This window comes from Gouania willdenowi, chromosome 10 (genome assembly GCF_900634775.1).
Source record: "Gouania willdenowi chromosome 10, fGouWil2.1, whole genome shotgun sequence".
Classification (NCBI taxonomy): domain Eukaryota; kingdom Metazoa; phylum Chordata; class Actinopteri; order Blenniiformes; family Gobiesocidae; genus Gouania; species Gouania willdenowi.
In genome coordinates, this window is record NC_041053.1 from 5007245 (window position 1) to 5027481 (window position 20237).

At 40.9% G+C, this 20237-nt stretch overlaps 1 pseudogene; it reads right to left on the bottom strand.

Moving 5' to 3' along the window:
* LOC114471538 (E3 ubiquitin-protein ligase TRIM39-like) overlaps nucleotides 1–15690 on the bottom strand; it is a 19586-nt pseudogene extending 3896 nt beyond the window's left edge.
* Nucleotides 15691–20237: the final 4547 nt, after the last annotated feature.

A 20237-nucleotide genomic window follows, 5' to 3' on the forward strand; every position in this document is an offset into this window, starting at 1 on the left:
TTTTCCAATATTGACAATTTGAAACCCTTTTACCACTTTTTGTCAGTTTTTACCCACTCTAGTTTGCTACTTTTAACCCCATTTCTGTGGTTTTTAAAAAACCCATGTCACCACCCTTTTCCTAATTTTGGTCACTTTGTCTAATTAAATAAAAGGATTTCTTTAAGATGACTATAATGATAGTAAACTTCCTGGATAACAGTGGATATTATATTATATTACATCACATTACATTGTATATTATATTATATTATTATATTATATTATATTATATTCTATTATATTATATTATAAATGTGGTTATCATCAGATTCATAGAACAATGGACCATCATTTTGCGTACTTTATGGATGGACACCCCAAAATCTCTCCCTTTATTCCCCTTATAGATGATCCTGTCTCCACATGACTGTTCTTCAAAGTTCAGTCTGTGTTCAACCACCTTCTGCTACAAGTGGGGGTCCCCGCTTTCTGGAACCTTTATTTGGGCGGTCGTGCCGTGAAACCACTGATCTAAAGAACAACTCACCAACCTTTGTGAAACATGGAGCTACTTTAAAACTAGTGAATAATCCAAAGGGCTACCAGTGTGATAAACACTTCTTAAACACCAAAACTTCACGGTTTCTCTTTAATTAAAGGGTAAGTTAATGAGGAAGAGTAATAGTGACCTTAAAAAAGGAATTTGCAAATGTTTTATTTTAACCACATTTTTTATTTTTCTGTATTTTTGTTTGAACAATCACAACAAAGTTTACACCAGGGTTGGCATATCAAACACACTGTGACAGATACCGTCATAAAGTCTATAACTAGCATGTGATCCTTTACCAAGTCTTTTGTCTTGAACTAACATCAGAGAGAAATAATAAACAACAAAACAGGTTAAACTCAATTTAAAATTAAGTACCCTGGATAACATCGAATACTTCTTTGAGGTTCAATCACCCTCTTGTTACCACTAGGTTTCAAAAGTAATATGACACAAAACAACATTTATACCCACATACAACACTTGGGAAACAAAATGTACCCACAGTTATACTCAACACAATTATAAAATTAAACTTAGATGGACTTACAAAAACTCCTTAGATAACCTGAGCATTTTTTTTCCATTACATTTCATAGAAAAATCATCATGTTCCTATTTACTAGCACTAACACCTTTCAACTGATCATAAAACAATCCAAACACCAAATGTTGAAGTTTCTTTAATAAATGTTTCTCCCACTGTTGAGAAACCTACATGTTTAGGTTGGATGGAGTGCGTAACCAACTGGAGACGTGAAATGGTTGCAGAGAACCATTGAATCTATGTTGGTGAGACCTTCATCATGACACTGATCATTCACTTTGATTGACAGGGCAGATGATCAGAGGTGCTGAGTTTTTACCACCATAGTTTAAACAGGGACTAAAGAATGGCTGTAGTTTATGAGTGAAGCAGCAGTGAGTGAAGGAGTCGATCAGAGCTGCAGCATCAACATCATAAAAGGAGACCACACCCCCCTCATAGTCCACAAACACACCCACCTTCTCAGGAACACACTTTCAGATGAAGAATGTCTGAAGGATCTTCACATCCTTTATACAACGTTCCATCTCTGAGTATCAAAGTCCAGTAACCCATTCTTAGGAGTCAGAGGGGCGTATCCCTTCCTGTTGATGGATTCTTTAACCACTCCTAAATACCACTTAGTTTTCTTTTAACCTGAACCTCAAAGTAAAATCTGCCTGAACCGAAAACTCTGCTTCCCTGAAACATTAACACTAGGAGAAAATCTCTCTTTGTTGTCTGGAAGGTTCTTCCACACATCACTGTAGCAAACTTGTTTTCCATCATCAGACAGGACGAGGTTAGGATGAGCTGTAAGAGGATCAAGAGTCACATCTACTGCAAACTGCTGCAAGCCTCTTCATGGCTAACATCTTCATCTTCATCATCTTGTCACTGAGTGTGTCCTCCAGCTGAGTCACAGCTCTCAGCACAGTCCCTTCATATGATGATGGACGGACCATGACCTCTGTCCAGTCCTTGGTGGCTGGAGGAGCTTTCAGGGAGCAAAAGTGTTGGAGGAGGTGGTCTTCAGAGTGGGAGAGCTGCTCCACCTCAGAGCTTCTCTTCATCAGCTCAGAGATTTCCTCCTCCAGCTCTTTGATCAAACTATCAGCCTCTCTCTCTTCTGCTTCCTGTTGCTCCTCCATCTTCTCTATCAGCTCGTTCAGGCCTCTTTGAACAAGCTTCATCAGAGCAGTGAACATCTCCACACCTTCAGCTATCTCTCTGTCTGCAGCGTCCTTCCTGATCCTCACTGACTCTTTGATCTCCTTCAGTTTCTCTCGTCTCTTCTGGATCATCTGCTGAAGATAAACTTTCTTGTCTTCAAACAGATCTTCTCCCAGAGGGACAAACTGGTGACTCCTGTGTTCCAAAACAGAACACATCAAGCAGACACGTGTCTGATCGCTCAGACAGAACAGCTCCAGAGGTTTGCTGTGCTTTGGACACATCCTGGTTTCCAGGTTCTTCACAGGCTCCACTAGCTGATGTCTTCTCAGGCCTGATGCTGTAAGATGCGGCTCCAGGTGAGTCTTACAGTAGGAAAACACACAGTCCAGGCAGGACTTCAGGGCCTTTCCTTTGGTTCCAGTGCAGACGTCACAGGGAACTTCTCCTGGAGCTGCTGCTTTAACGCTCAGATTCAAGTCTGAACTGAGAAACCAACTCACGCATCATAATATTGACCTTCAGCTGAGGTTTAGTGCTGAACACCTGATTACACACGGGACACTTGCTGGTGGTACTGGTATCCCAGCATGTGCTTATGCATGTTTTGCAGAAGTTGTGTCCACATGGTGTGGTGACTGGATCATTGAGCACCTCCAGACAGATGGAGCACAGGAAGTGATGTTCAGACATCCCGTTGCAGGCAGTAGACATGTTCACACACTGAGGGACAGAGACAAGCAGCACATTAACAGAACTCTCTCATTGTTGTGGAGTGTTCCTTTACTAATGTTTCTGAGTCTATCTCACTGAGATCACGTTTAGTATTTAGCATTGATTCAGTCCACCTGTAGTAATGTGGACAGTCGGCTGTGCCTCAGCAGCTGAATGTAAAAGTGCAATAGTTTGAATGTTTAAGGTTCAAATTAGTTCTAAGGTTCTCTCATATTGACACTGGAACTCTAAATTATAGAGTTAGATTTTTTGCACACTTTATTTGAATGTACAATCTTGTTTTCTTTAAAATAACCAATATATTGTGTAATAACAGACTGAAGTTTAACATAGCACAAACCTTTAAAGTCTGCATGGACCACACATTTCTCAGTGATTTTGTTTGGGAAAACAAATGAATTTACACATTCTGCCTCAAATGTAACTTATAAATACACGTAAGGCTAGCACTATCGGAAAGAGTCGTGTTGATGACGTGCTGACGCTGGTGACGTGCTGACGTGGTGACGTATCGATCATTTCCTGTTTACACTCTACCGCTGTTTGCAGCGCTCTACTACTGTGTTCTGCTAACGCTAATCAAACTTGTTGTCATTGATATTTTAGCCTTGAAAACACTTGTTTTACCGTAGAGTTAAACGTACGAAGGTTAAGTAAAAAGCAATCCCGCCTCTTATTGGCAGTGTAATCTCCTTTAAACTTCCTTTTTGATCCTTAGCTTAGCTTAGCTTAAATTTAGCACCTATGGCTTCTCTCTCCTCCCCTCCGCTCTCCTGCCCAGTGTGTCAGATGTTTAGTTACTCCTCGTCCTCCTTTAGGGACAATGGTAGTTGCATAAAGTGTAGCGTACTGTTAGATATGGAGGCGAGGATCAACAATCTGGAGAAGCGGTTCCGCACCCCTGATACCAAAACAGAAGCTAGCAAGCAGGACCTAGCCGGTGCGGACCGTGGTAGCGCTAGCTTAGCTTCCCCCCCGGCCAGCAATGAGTGGGTTACTGTCCGTGGTAAGCATAGTCGAAGGTCAAAAAGCCGCTCGGGACACCACCATGTTCACGTCTCAAACAGGTTCTCCCCCCTCCGTGAGGACAACACACTCACCGGGGAACAAACTCTGATAATTGGCGACTCCATAGTGAGAAACGTGAAGCTAGCGAAGTCAGCGGGCATTGTGAGGTGCATCCCAGGGGCCAGAGCGGGCGACATAGAATCAAATCTAAAGTTGCTGGCAAAGAGTAATCGTAAGTTTGATAGGATAGTCCTCCATGTCGGCACTAATGACTCCCGACGTCGTCAGTCGGAAGCAACCAAAGTGAACATTGAATCAGTTTGTGCTTATGCTAAAACAATGTCGGACTCCGTAATTTTCTCTGGTCCCTTACCAAATCTGACCAGTGATGACATGTATAGCCGCATGTCATCATTTAACCGCTGGCTATCGAGGTGGTGCCCAGAAAACGAGGTGGGCTTCATTGATAATTGGAGATCCTTCTGGGGAAAACCGAACCTGATAGGAAGAGATGGAATCCATCCTACTTTGGAGGGAGCATCTCTACTATCAGAAAACATGGCACAGTCACTGTTATGACATCTCATGAATGAGACCATGTTACAGAGGGGGAGTCCTCCACGCCCCTCTGCGCTTGCCTTAGGACAGTTTCCCTCCCATTGCTATTATGATAGCTGTGTTCATCGCCATGGCAACTGCTGTGATGGTGATGAATATTATTTTATGGAGACGGTGTCAGTCCCCCGACCCAAATTTCACAAGGATTTTAACATAAAATCAAATAAAAGAGCTATCAATTATAAAAATCTGAAAAAAATTAAACTCTCAAATCTAGAAACACCAAAACATAAAACCATTAGATGTGCTCTATTAAATATTAGATCACTGAGATCCAAATCTCTACTAGTAAATGACCTTATCTCAGAAAATAACTTTGATTTATTCTGTTTAACCGAAACATGGCTGTATCAAGATGAATATGTTAGTTTAAATGAAGCCACTCCTCCCAGTCATTTAAATACTCATATGCCACGAGACATAGGCCGTGGAGGTGGTGTAGCAGCTATTTATCATTCCTCTCTCCTAATCTATCCTAAACCAAAGGCCAGTTACACTTCCTTTGAAAGCCTGGTTCTAAATTTATCTCATACCGAATCAAAAACCTGCCAGCCAGTCTTATTTGCGATAATTTACCGTCCTCCAGGCCCTTATTCTGAATTTCTATCAGAATTCTCTGAGTTTATATCAAACTTAGTCCTCAGTTCTGATAAAATACTGATAGTAGGAGATTTTAATATCCATGTGGACAAAGATAGTGATAGCCTGAGCTCAGCCTTTATGACCCTAATAGACTCAGTTGGCTTTTTTCAAACTATTAATGAAGCTACTCATCATTTAAATCATACTCTTGATCTTGTTCTAACATATGGCCTTGATATTAATGAACTAAAAGTCTACCCTGAAAATCCTCTGCGATCAGATCACTTTTTAATATCTTTTAACATTATCCTAGAGGATCTCGCACTGTGCAATAAAATAGTTACGAGTAGAAATCTGTCCAATAGTGCTGTGGCTAAATTTAAAGAGGCCATTCCTGCTGCCTTAAACTCAGTGCACCATCCAATAAATAACTATGACATTAATTATAACCCCTCTCAACTGGATCTGCTTGTCGATAGCTCTGCTAGTCTACTAAAATCCACCTTGGACTCAATTGCCCCATTGAGGGAAAAAACTATTAAACATCAGAGGAAAGCTCCGTGGTTGAGCTCTGAAACTCACACACTCAAACAAACAACCCGTAAATTAGAGAGAATGTGGCGCTCCAATAAAACAGAGGAGTCACGAATACTCTGGCAAGAAAGCCATAGTAAATACATGACAGCCTTACGACATAGTCGATCTACATACTATTCCTCACTAATTGAAGAAAATAAAAATAATCCGAGGTACCTTTTCAGCACTGTAGCCAGGCTAACACAAAGTCAGAGCTCTATTGAGCCCATGATTCCTCTAGCCCTCAGCTGTGAGGACTTTATGACATTTTTTAACAATAAAATTCATAAGATTAGAGATAAAATTAGTCACTCCCTGCCTTCACCTGGGCCTGCTGTACCATTAAATGTAAATAGGCCTAACCTAAACTGTTTCACGCATATAGGACTTCAGGAACTTAACTCTATTATTTCATCCTCCAAACCATCGACCTGCCTTTCAGATCCGATCCCAACTAAGCTGTTTAAAGAAATTATTCCCCTAGTCTGCCCATCTTTGTTGGAGACAATAAATATATCCCTATCAATAGGCTACGTGCCACAGTCCTTTAAAGTAGCTGTAATCAAACCCCTTCTCAAAAAACCTACTCTTGATTCCAGCACTTTAGCAAACTACAGGCCTATATATAATCTTCCTTTTATTTCAAAGATTCTTGAGAAAGTTGCGGCAGCTCAGCTCTGTGAATTTCTTCAAAACAACAGCCTGTTCGAGGACTTCCAGTCAGGTTTTAGAGCTCAACACAGCACAGAGACTGCTTTAGTTAAAGTAACTAATGATCTACTCTGGGCTTCAGATGAAGGACGACTGTCAGTGCTGGTTTTATTAGATCTTAGTGCAGCTTTTGACACTATAGATCACTATATTCTACAAGAGAGATTAGAGAAATTACTTGGAATCACAGGGACTGCCCTAAACTGGTTTAAGTCCTACCTATCTGATAGGTACCAGTTTGTACACGTGAATAATAAGTCTTCTGTGTACACTAAAGTAAGCTACGGGGTTCCTCAGGGCTCTGTGCTAGGTCCAATCCTCTTCTGTATCTATATGATCCCCCTTGGTAATGTTATGAGAAAATACTCTGTTAACTTTCACTGCTATGCTGATGATACCCAACTGTATGTATCAATGAAGCCAGGTGAGACAAATCAGCTATCTAAACTTGAGGCCTGTCTAAAGGACATTAGGGCCTGGATGGACCAAAATTTTCTTCTTCTCAACTCAGACAAGACTGAGGTCATTGTACTGGGCCCGCGACACCTTAGAGAAACCTATGCTAGCCTAACTGCCCTAGATGGCATTACTCTGGCGCAAAGCACAACTGTTAGAAACCTTGGGGTTCTATTTGATCAGGACTTATCCTTCAACTCTCACATAAAACAAACTTCAAGAACTGCCTTCTTTCATCTCCGTAACATTGCTAAAATCAGATCTATCCTGTCTCAGGGCGACGCCGAAAAACTAGTCCATGCTTTTGTTACCTCTAGACTGGATTATTGTAATTCTCTTTTAGCAGGCTGCCCGAGCAAGTCGCTTAAGACACTTCAGCTTATTCAAAATGCTGCAGCACGTGTACTGACTAAAACTAGGAGAAGAGATCACATTACTCCTGTATTAGCCTCTCTGCATTGGCTTCCCATAAAATATAGAATAGAATTCAAGATTCTTCTTCTCACTTATAAAGCCCTAAATGGACAGGCACCAGTCTATCTCAAGGAGCTTGTAGTGCCATACAATCCCCCCAGAACACTACGCTCTCAAAATGCTGGCCTACTCGTTGTTCCATTCGTCTCTAAAAGTAGTTTAGGAGGAAGAGCTTTCAGTTATCAGGCCCCACTTCTCTGGAACCATCTACCAACCACGGTTCGGGGGGCAGACACCCTCTCTACCTTTAAGGTTAGGCTCAAAACATTCCTCTTTGGTAAAGCTTTTAGTTAGGAACCAGCTCATAGCTCATAATTAAGATGCAATAGGCATAGACTGCCTGGGGGGGGTCTGGCATGCTCGGTTGGAGAGAGGTTGGAGAGGGCGTTAAGAGAGAGGTCATTTAGGTTAGAGAGGGACCGGAGAGGGTCCCATTCCTCTCTCTAACACTCCCTCTATGTCTGCTTCTTCCCTTGTGTGTTTGCTCCTTTACTCCTTCTGGCTTTTGTCTTGCAGGTCCGTGGGATCCTCAGTGTGGAGTTACAGAGTCTCAACAACTCTGTTTCCACCATTTCCTCTGCACACACCCAACACAGCATAACGTGGATGGCTGTTCATCATAGGAATGGGATCCACACAAGGTTCCTGCTGCTTAACAGAAGGTTTTCCTTGCCGCCATGATGAATTCATGTTGGGTGTGAGATACATATGTATGTGTATATACGTATATATGCATATGTGTGTATCCATAAAATGAAGAGTCCGTCCTTAAGACTGCTCTACTGTAAAGTGTCTTGAGATACCATTGGTTATGATTTGGCGCTATACAAATAAAGATTGATTGATTGATGGATTGATTGATTGATTGATTGTAATTTCAGTGTAACTTATGATTGAAATTCACAAGTTGTGATTAATTGTGATTAATTAGTCAGATTTGCAATCGAATGTTTTTTTTTTTAATCCATTCACAGCTAATTTATATTTAAAAAAAACATTCCCCATGAACAGTAGAGACCTTTCTTCGATGATATCACACATCACATGACTTTTAGTGGTGGGTGGTAGATGATGGAAACCAATGGCAAACTGTTTACACATTTAATCTCTAACCTGGAAACTGGTTAGAAATATCTGCTCTTCAATCCTATGTTTTTTTTTTTCAAAATGAACATCACATTTATCTCAAACCTCATTTGGACTTGGTAGAATGAAAGTTAAAGATATGGAAAACGTCACGTCACCAAGTCTAAACTTTAGTTCAAGTGATCTTCAATGTTCCTCAAATAAAGATATCTATGTAGTTATAGATATCTGAGAAGATGTTTGGACTTGGCAGAAGTAGAAAGTTATGTTATTCTGCTTGTGTTTTATTCATTTTTATATTTACGAGTCACATTTCCTGAGATGCAATTTCCGTTTTCTAAAAAGCAAAAGTTGATTGTCTAAAAAAGGAATCAAATGGTTCATTCATTCTTAACCCTAGCTTTACATGCAGTGAGACATTCCGTTATTATATGCCGCTAACACACACACACACACACACACACACACACACACACACACTGTGTATAATGATCCAATTCAGACTAAATGTTAAATGTTAAAACGAACAGATTTAAATAGAGCTTTTATGACAAAATCGTTCCAAAGATCTTAACAATATCAGCTCATTCACACAAGATTATGACTATATATGTAAATACATTTAGATTAAAACAAGCAGTATTTACACACTGGATTGTGGAAAATCACTAAATTAGTCATTAAAGTTGACATTATTATTAGAAACTCACCTTGAGCTCAAACGTTGCTCACTGATGACATCTGCTGGTCAACGTTAATCGATGTTATTAAAGCTACTTTATTCGTTTCTGACGGTGTACGGAGTGTAGATTGGTGTAGATTCTGCAGCTTTCATCTTAGCCTGAGTTGCCATGACAACCTGTCAACATGTATCTTCCATTTTAGTCTGAGTTGCCATGACAACCTGTCAACATTGAGCTTCCATGTTAGCCTGAGTTGCCATGACAACCTGTCAACATTGATCTGTTCGAAGCTGCCTTTTGTGATTAAATGTATGTTATATTATCATCAGAAGATCAAATATATTAAAATAAATAATGCAAACACACACACACACACACACATTTTACTCCTCATTGTGGATTTATGTCTGGACTGTTACATCAGGCATAATTACTACCAATGAGGCAGCGTCTGATACAACAATAGAAAACTAATGAACATTTTACTCGTGTAAAAGTAAAAAGTAGCTCAATTAAATAGTAATCAAAGTAAAAGTTATTAGTTACTTACACCCCCACGGTTATTGTTGGTTTTCTTACATACAGTAAACATCTCATGTAGAAACCAAAAAAAGAAAAAATTATATCTTCCACAATTAGAACTTAATTTATTTTCCACAAAGGCATCCGTACAAAATAAAAGGTTTGTCAAAATGTCAATAAAAAAATAAAATAAAAATAACACAAATTAATTCAATTCACAATAAAAAAAAAAATGTATCAGGCTCTAAGTATAGATACATTTATGAACTCTAGAAATGAGAGTAGCAGAACAAATGAGTGGCTGGAAGTCCCCTTGCTGAGCATAGGTCAGAAAAACTTAAAAAGGTACCATTTTTATAGAGGTCCTTAAAAGTTTTGATGCCAGCATTTTTCCACTGCATGTATGTAGCGTCAGTGAGACTGGGGGGAAACAGATGAGTTTTCATGATTGGCATTGTTATTGATGCTGAAAGAAACTTAAAATGGTTCCTGTATTGTGACCATATTTTCAAAGAGGACTGTACCACAGGACTTTATGTATATTTAGAGGGATTAATTGGAAGAGAAGAAGACAACAGAGCTTCCAGTGATAATGAGGAACAACACAAGTGTTCAAGTTTGCACCACAACAAGTCTTGTGACCGGAGCCAATAGGTCAATTTATGAATGTGAGATGACCAATAATAATGTAGGAAATTAGGCAAAGCAAGCCCACCACTAAATGTCATCTTTTGTAATAGAGATTTCCTCACTCTGGGGTTCTTGCCTTCTCACAAAAAAGATATTATAAGATGGTTGAGAGTCTTAAAAAACTTTTTGAGCAAAAACACCGGAATACATTGAAATAGAAAGAGAAACCGGGGAAAAAATATCATTTTAACTGTGTTTATTCGACCCAAAAGAGATAAGGGCAGGGAGCCCCACCTCTGAAATTCTGCTTTAATTTGGTTAATCAATGGGGTGAAATTAGCTGTGTATAAGGAAGGTAAAGTGCGGGTGATGTTGATTCCTAGATATTTAAATCCAGAGGGGCTAAGTTTGAATGGAATATCTGTCTGGTTCAACTCAAAAGCTAACAAATTTACTGGATAGCATTCACTTTTAAGTAAATTAACTATGTATCCTGAGAGTAAACTGAATTTTTCCAACAACGATTTAATCGAGGGAACCCTAAGAGTAGGATCAGAAACGTATAAAAGCAAATCATCTGCATAAAGGGACAATTTAAAATTCATACCGGAATGAGAGATTCCTTGAAACTGAGGAAGAGACTGTAAGGATATGGATAAAGGCTCTATAGCCAGAGCAGCATTGTAATAGACATTACTAGCCCAAAATAATGTTTTTTGTGTGAGTTTTATAAGAAAGAAAGTGTCTAGAGATAGTGTCTTTTCTTTAACCCCTGAAAGTGTTTAAGGTGGTGGCCATGATGAAAGAACATTAGAATTTTATGATGAAAGAACATTAGATTTTTATGATGAAAGAACATTAGATTTTTATGATGAAAGAAGATTAGATTTTTATGATGAAAGAGCATTAGATTTTTATGATAAAAGAGCGTTAGAATTTTATGATGAAAGGAGGCGTGGCTGTAGGATTATTACATCACCTAGTGGAAGTGCGTCTGATCGTCAAAACAAACGTGATCACCTTTTCCTAACTCCTCTCCTAACACCTTTCCTTAACCCTGTGACGTCATCCACGGGGTTATAGAAAAGTGGATAGGAAAGGAGATAGGAGGGATTACTCGGACGCAGCCTTTAAGTCACGTAGTGCATCTATCACGTGACCTAAACTGGCCAGTGAGGGGCTTTGTATGCATAGAGTTGAAGTCTATGGATACATATAACGTATCAATAGCCACAGTCTATAAGAAATGCAGCCAATAATTAGCCATTTTTAAAGCTATGCTGAAGGTTTTCTAAGTATTTCCCTTTACAAGAGTTTCCAGCTAATATAACTATCCCATAATGAACTGTATGGATTATGGATAAGTATGCTAGTTTTTTATTCAATAGATGCTGCACTTTTTAGTCATTTTAGAATTGAATGACCAAACAGTTCATTTATTCATTCAGTCATGGTGCTGTTGGATGCTAAATAACCTTAATGACTGTTATTTTAAAGAATGCAAGATGATTGAATATGCATCCGTCTAGATTTTTATTATATTTATTTTTAATGCATTGGATTTAGTTTTTACCCTTGCTTGTTTTAAATGTTGAACCCTGTCTTCCTGCTCCTCTCAGACTCTCTTCACCTACCCAGAGAACTGGCGAGCCTTCAAGACCCAGATCACAGCCCAGTACAGCGGAGCTCAGCTCAAAGTTGGCAGCAGCTACCCTGCCTTCACCTTTGGGCTGACAAACCGCACCCCAGCCTTCCTTAACAGCTTCTCTCTGGGAAAGGTGAGTCCGTACTATTCATTTTTAAGTACATAGGGCTGTTACGGTGTAGATTTGGTCTGATTCATTATTTTCATTACACTTGGATGTTGTATTGATCCATATTGTGATTAGATAGTAATTATTAATGATGTAAAATTAATCTTCCAACAACTCAAGATTCAATTCTGATTCAATTCTGATTCTTGGGGTGATGATTTGATTCAAACTGATTCTTGATTCACAATCAATACTTTTTGTAACAAAGGGTACCAATAAAAACAGATTATGTTCACAGGGTTCCAACGGATCCTTAAAGGAGCATAGGGCAGGATTTATAAATCAGACTCCATAGTGGTTAGTGTAACTGCAGCCATCAGCCCAGCCATCAGCGGGAGCGTATCAACTGTTTTTAATGGTTTTTATTTTTTGTATTTTTGTTGTTTTATAGATTTCTGGCTAGATTTCTGGCTACTTTACAAAGGTAAACCCTCATCCCAATCTCTTTCACTCTCCAAACAAAATTTGCGCAACATGGATTTAAGGGTTTGATGAAAACGTTCTAAGGCTCCCTGAGACTCCGGATGATAAGGACTGGATTTTCTATGTTTGATGTTCAGTTCTTTAACTACTTGTGCGAACAACTTAGATGTGAAGTTGGTGCCTTGATCAGTCTGGATTTCCTTAGGTAAGCCAAATGTAGAAAAAAAACTGTACAAGGGCTTTTATTACTGGTTTGGTTCTAATGGATCGTAAAGCTATGGCATGGGGAAAACGAGTAGCTGAACATATTAAAGTCAAAATGTATTTATGTCCAGATTTTGTTCTTGGTAACGGTCCTACACAGTCTAAAATCACTTTGTCAAACGGTTCCCCAAAAACAGGAATTGGATGCAAAGGGGCTGGTGGAACAGGCTGATTTGGTTTTCCAGCAATTTGACATGTGTGGCACAATTTACAGTATATAGCAACATCTGCTTTCAAACCTGGCCAAAAGAAATTTCGCAACACACGTTGGTACATTTTTTTAATACCAAGGTGCAATCATGTGCAAGGTTAAGAACTTGGGGCCGGTATTCAGTTGGCACCACTACCTGATTTACAGCACGTAACTCATCCGTATCAGGTCTCCACCTCCTCATCAGGACCCCATTTTCTAAGAAGAAAGCTGGAAATGTGCTAGCAGAGACTGTGGCAGAAGAGAAACACAAAGTCAACGTGGGATCGCTTTTCTGTGCAGAAATCAACATTTCTCGATTTACATTCAGCTTCAGTGCTTCATCAGAGAACAATGAACTTTCATTATGACAAGTAGACTGATTTTCAGGTTTTACAACAGGCTCAACACAATCAAATTTAACATTTTCATCCAATTTTACCATGAACGACTCAGACAAGTCAATATCGGCAAGTTTCCGAGCCTGTGCGCGTGTCACAGCGCACACAGGAAACAGATCTGGGGCGGAAGGGTCGGCAGGAGCGGCTTCAAACAAAACAGAGACTGGAATGTCCGCAACGACAGGGTTGGAAAAAACGCTTCCTCCTGCCAAATCATTACCTAAAATGAACGAGACCCCAGTCACACACAGCTACTTTAACCTGCCCTGTCACTAGCGGTGATTCTAAAAACACCATGTGTTGTGGAGTTCTCAGCACAGTCATACCAATGCCCCACACTAACAGATCAGAGCCACATGACGTCTCACTGGATAATGGCAGGACATCAGCCAGCATCATTGAATGAGAAGCAGCAGTATCGCGAAGAATTTTGATCAGAATTTTCTCTTTTCCTTCCTCTGACACAGAAACTAGACCTTCTGAAACAAACGGCTTAAAACAAACGTCAATCTCAGAAGGTTTAAACAGCAGGCGATGGAAGACTTTTAATAAGACACACCCCCGCAGGTGGTTTATTAGACTTGGTTGAATTTTTCTTTTTAAGAAGAGGACAAACCGCGATCAGATGACCCGCCTCACGACAGTAAAAACACTCACGGCTGTCACTGTTAACCGTGGAAACATTTTTACGCTCAAGCTTCGGTGACCTATTTTTCCGCTCATACACAACATTTGGACTGCGAGAGGATGGCCACGAAAACACACTCTTATGAGTTAAAATAAACTCATCAGCTAAAACAGCTGCTTTTGTAACAAAGGCGACCTTCTGTTCATTTAAATAAACCACGATGCGCTCCGGTAGACATTTCTTAAATTCTTCAAGCAAAATTAATTCATGCATGTCTTCCACAGTTCTAACGTTAGTTGCCTGACACCACTTGTCAACTTTTCTAAACTTCTGTCTATATGCCTCAGGCACCAATTCATATGCTTGTAACACAGCTTTCTTTAACGTTTGATAATCTAAACTCTGCTCTAAGGATAAACTAGCACACGCATCTTGTGCTTTTCCCACAAGTTTACACTGAAGTAACAAAGACCAAAACTCTGCAGGCCACTGGAGAGCTGCAGCTATGCGCTCAAAAGCACTAAAACACGAGTCAACCTCCGCTTCACGGAACGGAGGAACCAGACCAAATGTGTGGGCTCATGTCAAACCCACCTGAAGAAACAGGTGCACTGTGCGGGCTGGACTGTGGCATGGAGACGGGAGGCTGGCTCCTCTCCAGCTCCATAGCTCGGAGGCGGAGCTGCATCGTCTGCACCTCCAGCTCTTGGTGTCTCACTTCCGCCTCTTTGATCGCCAGGGTCAGGCGGAGATCTTCTGCAGACATCCCTGTCAGAAATGTCACGGCCGATTTTCGGTCAACACCAGACGGGGACTCAGCGGGACCCATCGGTTCCGCTGCATCCACCTGGCGTGCGCCGCCGACCGGTTCACTCACACCGCCCCGTGCAGGAAGCACACCAGCGTCAACCAGCTGTTTAGCCAACACAGACTGCATCTCTGCTTTTCGAGCCTGATAGGACACATTAAAACTAAACTGATTTGCAATCATTAATAAATCAACTTTTTTACATTTATCAAATTTCTCCCAAGAGAGAAATCTGCCATTTCCCTTCCTAAATTCCTCCCACACTAAAGAGAAAAATACCAACCAGAAAAAAAACTTCACCACTGCGCCTAAAAAATTCGAAGGGAGAAAAAAACAAGCCCCCAATTCATGTTACGGCCCAGCCTAGGAGAACTGGATCGTAAGATGACGGTGTGCCACCTTTTCCTGGTCTCAAACAGACACATCGACAAAACCTAAGTTTCCAATTATTTATTCACAATTTTCTATAACACAAAAGAGAATTAACTAAAGGAGGGAGCTGTGGGCCAAAATAAACACAAACAAAATATGGCCGCTCAAAAGTCTCTCACAACTTGTCCCACACTCCTGACTGCTGTCTGCTCCGATGGATGAGACCAGTGAAGAGTGACACGATGCGCCTCTCTCTGCCCCGCCGCGCCCCGTCAGGTAGCGTTGTCTCCTCCTTTTTGACTGGTCGGCTTGTGAAGGTTTGACCAATCAGGAAGGGACCCGTCACTCTATCCCTTCCTCCGCAGGTGGAATGAATCCCAGATGATAGGCTGACAAGACACACCCACCAAAGCACACACACACACAGCATAGACAGACACACTCACATATACGACCTCAGTCGTAACAATTCTGTTAATGGTAGACAAATGGATCATATCAGTTGTTATGCTTATCCACTCACGTTTCATTCAAGTTGCATTAATATATAAAAAGATAGAACTAAGAACATTCTCAACCAATAAGACTAAAACTAAGATGGCTGCTGAAAACAACACTGCCTGGTAGAGCCGTAGTTAATGTGTCTGAATCATTCATTGATCCAATTGGTCAATTTAATGCAGCCACTAACGCTTAAAAATACAAGCAGTGGATCGAGAGAGAAAGAGGTGCATGCAAAACTTTAATCAGCCTGGATGTAGTTTATGTCTATTATTTACAATACATTTAGGATCAGCAGAGAATGTTTCATAGATCTAGATACGTTGGTGACCACTGCTTTATAAGTTTTGTAGAGTTTTTTTATTTTTTTGGTGCTGCAGGTTTAGATCAACAAATGCAAATCAAGCTGAAGCCTCAGGGTTTTTTAAAAATCTTTTAACTACAAAGTCAAATGTTTTCCTTATACGATATAAAGATATTTTGTAAAGGTCATAGTTCCCCTGCCTTTGGGCAGGTAAAACACATTAATCCCTAAAGATTGACCTCAGTCACTCTGTGAAGTAGTAATGCTTTATTATTTTGGACATTTGTCCTCATTTGATAATATTATCCTTGTGTTGGCACACCCCTCTGCCAAATGGCAAAACGTTGTAGACATTATACAGGTTTTAAATTCAATTTTGAGGGTTTTCTGTAAATATGGAATAGAGCTATTGTCACACCTGTATATAAGTCGCTTTCCAAGAATTTTACTCTTTTACTGGAAAAATCCTCACATAAGTCGCGTCGGCCAAAAAGTCAAATGCCTGGATGTTAGACTTCCAGGTCTGGTACAAGGTTCCTGTGGATCCTTAAAAAGTCTTAAAATGCATTCAATTCATGAATCTAAAAATAAGGCCTTAATTGTCATTAAAATGTCTTGAATCAATGTTTCAAAAGTTTCAAAACAAATTATGTTGGAGGGTTTTTTCATGCAAATACTTTTTATTTAACTGAGCTACTTTTACACACACACTATATATATATATATATATATATATATATATATATATATATATATCAGTGACGTGCCGTGACCACTAAGGTTGGGTAGGCACGGCGTTGCAAATCAAGACCACAAATGACTTTCTTTTGTTTCTCCTGTCTTTTTTTTTCCCCTTGTCTGCACATGCTGTCAAAGGTCAACACTACAAGAAGTGCAATCATTATGAGACAGCAATGGCAATTTTCAATATAGCCTCCTCTCCCAATAAGATATATATCATGTCACAGCAGCGCATCCGTTGTTTGTGTTGGAAACACGGAAAAAATGACAACGACTCAGACGGCGGAGCTGTCTGCGGTGCTGAAACCACGTCTGCACCCCAAATTCACGCAACACCCAAAACCTTTACAACAATAAGTTTATGCACATATTCAAAATGTGCAGCACCTCTTCCTCTTACGTCATGCTATTTACGTTGTTATTTTTTCATAAACACCATATTTTACCATATACACACACCATTCAGCTCGCACAATGACCACCGCTGTAATCACGAGAGAGAGAGAGAGAGAGAGAGATTAAACTTTAGACTTACTTTATTTGAAGATGAAGTCCATGCGCCTGTCTTTCTGGACAAAGATGTCGATCACAGCAGTGTAAAAGTCCGCTGTCTTGGCCTTCAGCTTTATGAGTCTCTCTTTCTCAATGGATATGAGAGCCAGTGATGAAAGTCTTCCTTGCTCTGTTCTGTTGCGGCTGTAAGTTTTGATGCGTTTAAAGCAGAAAATGACCTCTCCACCGATGTTGTGGTGGCTGGAATGGTCAACACCAACTTCAGCAGACCAGACCTTGTCGGTGATGCCACGGCCGCCAAACAGCAAACACAAGAAGCAGAACAGCCGGTTCCGTGAGGCGCATCCACAAAGCCATTCCTTCCATCTGTACCATTCACTTTGGAAAGTCCACACACTTTTCTGACATTTCTTTTGCTGAAGGTCTGGTAGCTCAGGTGTTGGTCTCCCATCTTTTAAAAGCTGTCGCTTTTCTTCAAAAGAAAGTTGTGAAAATGTATTTATCCTCTCCATCGCTGTCATTCAACCTGTAGTGCAATCCCGCCCACTAGATGCGGCCACGTGATATCTGTTTTGTATTCACTATGCACTGTGCGTACGTATTGGATTAACACTAGAAGTCCCAGGGATTTCTATATCCCCCCAGAAGTCCCAGAGCAGGGTCAAATGAACTCTAGGACCAAACTGACGACTCTGATGGCTACAATTTGCATCTATTCATTTGTAAATGAATCACCTGAGAAATCAGCAGGGGGGAGAGCCTGACTCTAACAATGGAAGTCTGGAATGTTAGGGGGAAGTGCCCTGGAAGCTAAAGTCACAATGCCCCGTTTATTAACTCGTTCTGCTTGATGCTGGGGGAGAACAAACACAGACTACAAACATTTTCTCTGTTGGCTGTTGATAAAAAACGTGGCTATGACAAATCCAGAGTCCAACCTTCTTGTTCTCCTTCGTTAGGAGCACTGACCTTTTTAACTGTTTATTGTGGCGTTTATAACACATACATTTAACTGCGTTCTCACACGATCAAAACGCAACCGGTGTGAATTACCAGACGGCGAACAGCGGTGAAATACCGGATCGGTGCCGTGGCGTAGCGGAGACGTATCCAGTGGAAACCCCGGGTCAGGGTGAGATGGGGGGTCATTCAGCTGGTAATTCTGCCTGCAGCAATTACCTGGGTACTTGACTGGCCAAAGGAGCACACCAGAGCCACGGAACTGCTGGTCCAAGAAGACAGCCAAGCCACGCCAGTCTTTAGTGGCTCTCCCTGCAAGCAGTGAATCACAGTGTTTAACAACTTCCAGGCTAGTTCTCCAGTGTTTCCTAGCTTCCAGGCTAGTTCTCCTGTGTTCCCTAGCTTCCAGGCTAGTTCTCCAGTGTTTCCTAGCTTCCAGGCTAGTTTTCCAGTGTTCCCTAGCTTCCAGACTAGTTTTCCAGTGTTCCCTAGCTTCCACACTAGTTTTCCAGTGTTCCCTAACTTCTAGACTAGTTCTCCAGTGTTCCCTAGCTTCCAGACTAGTTCTCCAGCGTTCCCTAGCTTCCAGGCTAGTTCTCCAGTGTTTTCTAGCTTCCAGGCTTGTTCTCCAGTGTTCCCTAGCTTTCAGACTTGTTCTCTAGTGGTCCATAACAGTCATAGCTGCTGTAAATAGACCCTTACTGAACTGCTGGTCCAAGAAGACAGCCAAGCCACGCCAGTCTTTAGTGGCTCTCCTTGCAAGCAGTGAATCACAGTGTTCAACAACTTCCAGGCTAGTTATCCAGTGTTTCCTAGCTTCCAGGCTAGTTCTCCTGTGTTCCCTAGCTTCCAGGCTAGTTTTCCAGTGTTCCCTAGCTTCCAGACTAGTTTTCCAGTCTTCCCCAGCTTCCAGACTAGTTTTCCAGTGTTCCCTAGCTTCTAGACTAGTTCTCAAGTGTTCCTTAGCTTCCAGACTAGTTATCCAGCGTTCCCTAGCTTCCAGGCTAGTTCTCCAGTGTTTCCTAGCTTCCGGGCTTGTTCTCCAGTGTTCCCTAGCTTCCAGGGCAGTTCTGCTGTGTCCCCTAGCTTTCAGACTTGTTCTCTAGTGGTCCATAACAGTCATAGCTGCTGTAAATAGACCCTTACTGAGTCATATTTAATGTCTATAGGACAAACTAAAAAATACAATAAAATAAACACTTTTGAGAACAGATCTGGGGTCAATTATGTCTTTATCACAGGTAGAGGGTGTATCGCCTTGGTAAAGTTATTTCTCTCACCAGTTTTGCTGGATCTCTGATTACAGTCTCCCTCTGGGGACGGGGGAGCAGTGCCGCCATATTGATACCAGTGAGCCCCTCCATTTGTGTCAGGTTTAGCAGCACAGCATTCTTTACAAACTGCCTGCATTTGATCAAGTTTACCATCGTTCTACGCCTGATTTGAAGTTTTTAGGTGCGTTATAAATCTCATCTATAGCTGATTCTACTGGTCTCGTGGACCTTCGTGTTTTTTTTTTTTTTTTTTAGCTTTGTTGCGGTAGAAATGTGCTTGCCGGTTTCAGTCCGTGTTCAAAACAAAACGTGCAGAAGTGATGGTGCATTCAATGTGCCTCGGAAACACAGGATAGAATGAAATATGAAAAAACTGCCCCACGACCCTGAAAACCCAAACAAGTGGATCAGAAAGTGGATGGATGAGTGGATGGATGGAAAAATCGATGGCACCATGGATTTTACCGATGCAGGCATGCTGTGACCGACCCATCTTGGTTTCACCTGTAAATTGTACCGATGCACATTGAATGAATCTATATACTGCCATTGCGCACGTCTGTATCTAGATAGTGATTTGTATCAATTAATCTCCACATGCTTAAATGACACGAATGACTTGTGAAAATCATGGCAACTCTCAAGAGAAGGAAGGTGGATCGAGAATACTGCGTATTTCAGGAAAATATGACAAATTATTTTTCCTTTAAGGTGAAAGGCAAGTCAGTGTGC